Raw genomic sequence first — 7107 nt, forward strand, 5'->3', positions numbered from 1 at the left:
GGTAAAGAAGAACCCAAAGATCACTGTGGCTGAGCTCCAGAGATGCAGTAGGGAGATGGGAGAAAGTTCCACAAAGTCAACTATCACTGCAGCCCTCCACCAGTCGGGGCTTTATGGCTTAGTGGCCCGACGGAAGCCTCTCCTCAGTGCAAGACACATGAAAGCCCGCACAGAGTTTGCCAAAAAACACATGAAGGACTCCCAGGCTATGAGAAATAAGATTCTCTGGTCTGATGAGACCAAGATTGAACTTTTTGGCGTTAATTCTAAGCGGTATGTGTGGAGAAAACCAGGCACTGCTCATCACCTGCCCAATACAATCCCTACAGTGAAACATGGTGATGGGAGCATCATGTTGTGGGGGTGTTTTTCAGCTGCAGGGACAGGACGACTGGTTGCATTGAAGGAAAGATGATTGCGGCCAAGTACAGAGATATCCTGGAAGAAAACCTCTTCCAGAGTGCTCAGGACCTCAGACTGGGCCGAAGGTTCACCTTTCAACAGGACAACGAGCCTAAGCACACAGCTAAAATAACAAAGGAGTGGCTTCGGAACAACTCTGTGACCGTTCTTGACTGGCCCAGCCAGAGCCCTGACCTAAACCCAATTGAGCATCTCTGGAGAGACCTGAAAATGGCTGTCCACCAACCTGACAGAACTGGAGAGGATCTGCAAGGAAGAATGGCAGAGGATCCCCAAATCCAGGTGTGAAAAACTTGTTGCATCATTCCCAAGAAGACTCATGGCTGTACTAGCTCAAAAGGGTGCTTCTACTCAATACTGAGCACAGGGTCTAAATACTTATGACCATGTGATATTTCAGTTTTTCTTTTTGAATAAATTTGCAAAAATTTCTACATTTCTGTTTTTTTCTGTCAAGATGGGGTGCTGAGTGTACATTAATGAGAAATAAAATGAACTTTTTTGATTTTGGCAAATGGCTGCAATGACACAAAGAGTGAAAAATTTAAAGGGGTCTGAATACTTTCCGTACCCACTGTACATATGGTGTGATTTGAATATGAATTGTAATATGAAATGATTGTCAATGTCATCAAATTTTTTTAAGTAGGATTTTTATTTTTTCCTTATAATTTTATTATTTTTATAGAGCTTCTAAATGAAAGCCAAATATAATAAAAGTTTAACAATTCAATTTCTATCAGCTGTTTCCATAATAATTAAGCCATAACAACTGAGCAGACATTTTGTGTGTGTGTGTGAAACTATTGTTTCAATGACAAGAACAAACTTTCACATGCAATTAAATGATCCAGTATTTGTTGTTTCTACATTCATCTTTGAAATGCAAATGGTACCTGCTATTTGAGAGTATTTCGGAATTACTTCATTCACAAGCAGGCTGCACAGCCTACCAGCCCGGCATCGGTGTGGGGGACGCCATCATCTTCCTGCTTCACTATGCTCTGGCTCACCTGGAGAAGCCTGGCAGCTCTGTGATAATTCTGTTCTTTGACTCCTCCAGCACATTCAACACCACACAGCCATTGTTTTTGAGGGACAAAATGGAGAAGACTGGTTTGGAGTTTGACCTGCCAATGTGGATCCTGGACTACCTCACAAACCAACCCCAATTTGTGAGAGCCCGGGACTGTGTGTCTGACATCCTGACCTGCAGTGTGGGGACTCTCCAAGGGACTGTCCTGGCCCCCTTCCTCTTCACCCTCTACACTGCAGACTTCAGACACAACATGGACGGCTGTGTTTTGCAGAAGTTCTCCGACAACTCCGCGATTGCTGGGCTCATCACTGACGACGATGCAGGGGACTGACACAGGACTTCGTGGACTGGTGTCAACAGAACCACCTCAATGCGGGGAAGACCAAGGAGATGTTGGTGGACTTCTGCAGACGTTGGTCTACTCTGCTCTCACCAGTGAACATACTGGGTGTTCACCTGAACAACAAACTGGACTGGACTCATAACTCAGACGCACTGTACAGGGAGGGCCTGAGCCAGCTCTACCTCCTCAGGAGACAGGACTTTTGGGATGAAGGGGGCACTCCTGAGGACATAAAACCACAGGCACCACAGGCAACCACAGGCACACATTGTACACACTTATAGTTTTTGTAGCTTTATAGTTTTATTCCACCTAGTATTTTATAAAATATTTTTAATTTCTTATTTATCTTACATATTTGCTACTTCTGGCACTCTGCTGTGTACTTGTACTTTGCTGTTGCAACAATGCAATTTCCCCATTTTGGGACAAATAAAGGTTTTCTTAACTCATCTTAAAGTGTGAAGTTTGATATTCACACCTTTGTAGAGGTTCATCCTTATTAACTTTCCATTATTTTAGCAAATTATAGTTGTGCAGTAAAGCATTAACCTTGACATTATTTTTAATGCACAATTCGGCTTTTGTATAACTCAGGTCAGGGACCATCTCAAAAGTACATTAGAATGAGAGCCTTTCAGCTTTTTGATTTATGTCAGACACTCGAGTTTTAGACAGTTCACAAATGTACATATAGCTGTATATCTAGGCCTTTTATAGCATTTTGATTTGCCACAGTAGGGAAAGCTGAGCTATTAATAATAATAGCTCTCCTGTATGTGTACCAGTATACAATGACAGGGTGACAGTAAGGCAGCATGCACAGCAACAGGAGCCTGAATCTGAAGCAGCAAAATGAAATTAATCTGTCATTTATTTTATTATTTATGCCTGTGGTTTTCCTGTCACATGACAAAACATCACAAATTGTTGTGCTACACTCCTAAAATATACAGTATCATGTTAGTTAAATAGGAACTACAACAAAAATAATTCAGTAAAAAAAAACAAAAAACATTTATTAAAAGTTTGTTAAACTAATATTTCAAACTTAACCTTTAACCACAGCTCTTCCCTCATGTATTTATGTGTTTGTCAGGTTTCGGGAATTATTTAATTTTAGGACCAATGATGCGCCCACTCTGGTACTCAGGGTTCAAAACAAGACTTTATTTAACTAAACAAGACAAAAAACAAAAAACAGAAACTAGGCTAAAGAGGTACAGATGAAGGCATGGAAACGCAAGGACATGAAACATGAACATGGAACAAAGACATGGACACCAGGGAACAAGGCATGAGGGTCTGGGTCACACACACCTGGGGAGATGCACCAGACCACACAGACACATGAACACAAGAAGGGAGTCAAGGCATGAAGTAGTCTGGGTCACACACAACTGGGGAGACGCAACAGACCACACAGACACATAAACATGAGTATGAAACAAGACATGAACACAAGGGAGCTAGACAAGAACACTTGGGAAACAATGAATGGGAACACAAAGGAGAAAACACAGTGACACAAGACAAACATGGGGGGGAAAAAAAACAAAACAGAAAACCAATACAAAAAGAGGCAGAATACTTAACTTAAACCAGGGAGAACAAAAGGCAGTCCATGATCAAACTTTCAAAAAGGGAAAACAAGCTGACTAGAAGCGTGGCACTCAATAGGGCTCCAAACAATGTCTTAACAGAACAGACAACCTGGCAACTCAAACATGGTTCAACAAAGGTATATAAAGGAAAGGAACAAACAAGGAACAGGTGAAAACAATAACTAATTAGGTCGAAGTAAAGTGAACCAAAATGAAACAAAATCAGATCCTGTCATGATCCCTTCAAACTAAAAGTCTAAAACAGGAAGTCAAAAAAGTGCGGATCATGACAGTTTCTTACTGTTTCTCTGTTTATCCAGATTAAATAACAGCTGTCTTTGAAGATAAAAGCAAAGGTCTAGTAGTATGAACATGCAGGTAAATATGTCTGTGAAGATTCTCAGTCGTCCAGGGGAGTCATAGCAACTGGACTTTCAGATTTTTGGTTTGACAGGAGACGAGCCTGATAACTAATGGCTGTGCCTCCCATTCTACTTTTGGAAACTCTGGGAACCACAAGTCACAACCTGCATCTTCAGTAGACCTCTATAGCTTATAGTTGTAATAAAGAACTATCTACTTTCACAGTGTGCATTTGGGTCCAGCTACACCATACCTTCAATTCAATTCAATTTGATTTGTATAGTGCCAAATCACAATACAATCATCTCAAGGAACTTCACAAAAAAAGAAAAAAGAATGATCTGACAAAATAGGATTTTGGGGAAAAACTATTAAATGTTCAATTTTGATGCCATAGGTCAGAACAACATCAGAGATGTGATTGAAACAGTGGGTGGGTTTATTAACATTTTGAGTGAAACCAGTTGAATCTAATATTGAATTAAATGCAGTGCTGAATGAATGTTAAAATCTCCCACTATAATGACTTTATCTGAACTAAGCACTAAATCAGACAGGAAGTCTGGAAATTCAGTTAAAAACTCTGAGTAAGGAACAGGTGGACGGTACACAGTGACAAGTAGAACTGGTTTTTGTGTTTTCCAGTTTGGATGTGAGAGACTAAGAGTGAGGCTCTCAAATGAGTTATAACTGTTCTGAGGATGAAAGTTGAATAATAAGTTTGAGTGGAAGATTGCAGCTACTCCTCCACCTCGACCTGTGCTTCGAGGAACATGACAATTTTTATGACTGAGGGGGGTTGATTCATTCAGACTGACATATTCATCCTGCTGTAACCAGGTTTCAGTAAGACAGAGAAAGTCAATTTGGTGATCAGTTATTAAATCATTTACTGACAGAGATTTAGATGAAAGAGACCTGATATTTAATAATCCACATTTGACAGTTCTGTTTTTCTGTTTGATAAGAGGGGTGGTCTTAATTTTTATTTGGTTTAAGGAATAACTCTTCTTGTGTTAACTTCTGATTTATCTAATTTATATGTCTGAGGAGCAGACACAGTCTATGTGGTTTGAGAGGGGTGATGGCTCTAAGGAAACTGCAGAGAGGTGTTTTAGACTGAGTCTCTGTGTCACAGTCCCCACCCTGGATTGTCAGGCTTTAGGTCGGCTAATAAACTCAGCCAGATTTCTAGAGATGAGAGCTGCACCATTCAAAGTGGGATGGATGCCGTCTTGCTACCAGACCAAGTTATCCCCAAAAAGTGGCCCAATTGTCTATGAAGCCCACATAGTTTGTTGGACACCACCTAGACAGCCAGCGAGGGAACGACAACATGTCATCGCTCGTCAGATTGGGGAGGGGTTCAGAGAAAACTACGGAATCCGACATTGTTTTGGCAAAATTACACACCGATAGATATCTATCAACACTTTGATATCTGTCATTTCTGCCTACGTGAATAACAGTCTTACAATATTTACGATTAGCCTTAGCCAGCAGCTTCAGATTTGACTCGATGTCGCCCGCTCTGGCCCCAGGAAACATTTGACTATGGTCTCTGGTGTCTCTATTTTCACGTTCCTGACTATGGAATCACCAATTATCAGAGTCGGTTTCTCAGCGGGTGTGTCGCTGAGCAGGGAAAATCGTTTAGAAACGTGAACGGGCAAGTGATGAGCCGTGGGCTTCTGCTTAGGAGTACGTTTCCGTCGGACCGTCACCCAGGCTAATTCTCCGGGCTGCTCCGGAGCTGCCCTTGGACCGCTAACAGACCCTGAGCTCGGTGGCTCCACACCAGCTAACGGGGCTAGGCTAGCTGGCTTTTGTTCGAAGGTGCGGAGCCCCGCTTCCAAATCAGTGATCCTCGCCTCCAAAGCTACCAGAACCTTACACTTATTACAATTATCATTACCACTAAAGGAGGCAGAGGAATAACTAAACATGTGGCACACCGAGCAAGAAAGAGAGAGAGAGGGAGGGAGAAGCCATGCTAACTGGTAGGGTAATGAGCGCTAAGTGTGGGAATATCAATAAACACCGGTCAAAATAGAAAGGTACTTGACTAGTATTGGAATGTGTAGCGGTTAATGAATTGTTTAGAGAGTTTAGTTTTTAGGTGTGATAGACTAAAGCTAGTCTGTTGCTAATCTGCAGACGAACTATACAGGTCACACAACACAACTCGCTTGCAATAGGAAGTGGAATCACTTACCAAGAAACAGTTCCACAGTCAGAGGCGCTGGGTATTCACCTATTCAGGCTATACCTGACAGCACAAACTGGCCATCATGGACCCTGCCGAGTCAAGCATCAAGACCCATCACTTGTAGCGCCAGTCCGCATCTTGTCAGGGAGGATTTGTATGGGTTCAACCCTCAGTGTAATGCCGACCCCGGTTCAGAAGGTATGCAGTTCCCAGGTGGGGAGAATGATAAATCTTCTCTCATTTTTTGGTAACAAGGTCCACAAATGTGATCTCAGGTACTGGGTTGAGGCCAATCAGGAGCTCAGTATGAGCAACCTGGAGAAACCTGACTGGGACTTTTCGGACAACGTTGGATGTTATGTTGATGAAGTCGGTATTTTGGTTGCGCCGAGGAGTGGGAATCGCTTGGTGAGGAAGAAGAGAATTCTGAGTGGGAATTGCTCTGCGAAGAAGAGGATGTCTTCGTGGATCCCAGCTTGGGACTGGTATGTTGGGACCTGCTTCAGCCGCTTACTCCAGCATGTCTAACGACATCTCCATTGTCACAACCTATGTCTTCAGATGTCTTTGTCACACCACTGCATTGCTGGCACCACCAGAATCCTAGTTCCACACTTTGTCCCAGTGGGTCGGACAGCCCTGCCGACACCACTGGGTCACTTGTCCTGAGTCATCCCAGTGGGTCGGCCAGTTCTGCCGATGCCACTTCTCCTCCTGTTCTGAGTCTTCCCGGTGGGTCAGCTGGTTCTGCCGACACCACAACAGCTCCAGTTCCAGAACTTTGATCCAGTGGGTCAGCTGGTCCTGCTGACACCACTGCTTCCCATGCTCTGTGTCTTTCCAGTGGGTCAGTCCATCTGGCCGATACCACTGCAGTCTTTGCTCCTGGTCTTTGTTCCAGTCGGTCGGGTGCCGCTGCATCTCCTGCTCTTGGTGTCTCCAGTGGATCGGATAAGATCACTGGAGACACTGAGCCACAGTGTTTCTCCTGATCTTAAAAGTAGGTTTTTAATTAAAAATGTAATTTTAATAATTGGTTGTATAGAGAGGGAGTAATCAATTTCTCCTTTTTCTCCATAATAAAAAACACATAGCAGTTATTAATTACTTGTTAATACTGCTGCAT

This window comes from Mastacembelus armatus, chromosome 10 (genome assembly GCF_900324485.2).
Source record: "Mastacembelus armatus chromosome 10, fMasArm1.2, whole genome shotgun sequence".
NCBI classification, from domain to species: domain Eukaryota; kingdom Metazoa; phylum Chordata; class Actinopteri; order Synbranchiformes; family Mastacembelidae; genus Mastacembelus; species Mastacembelus armatus.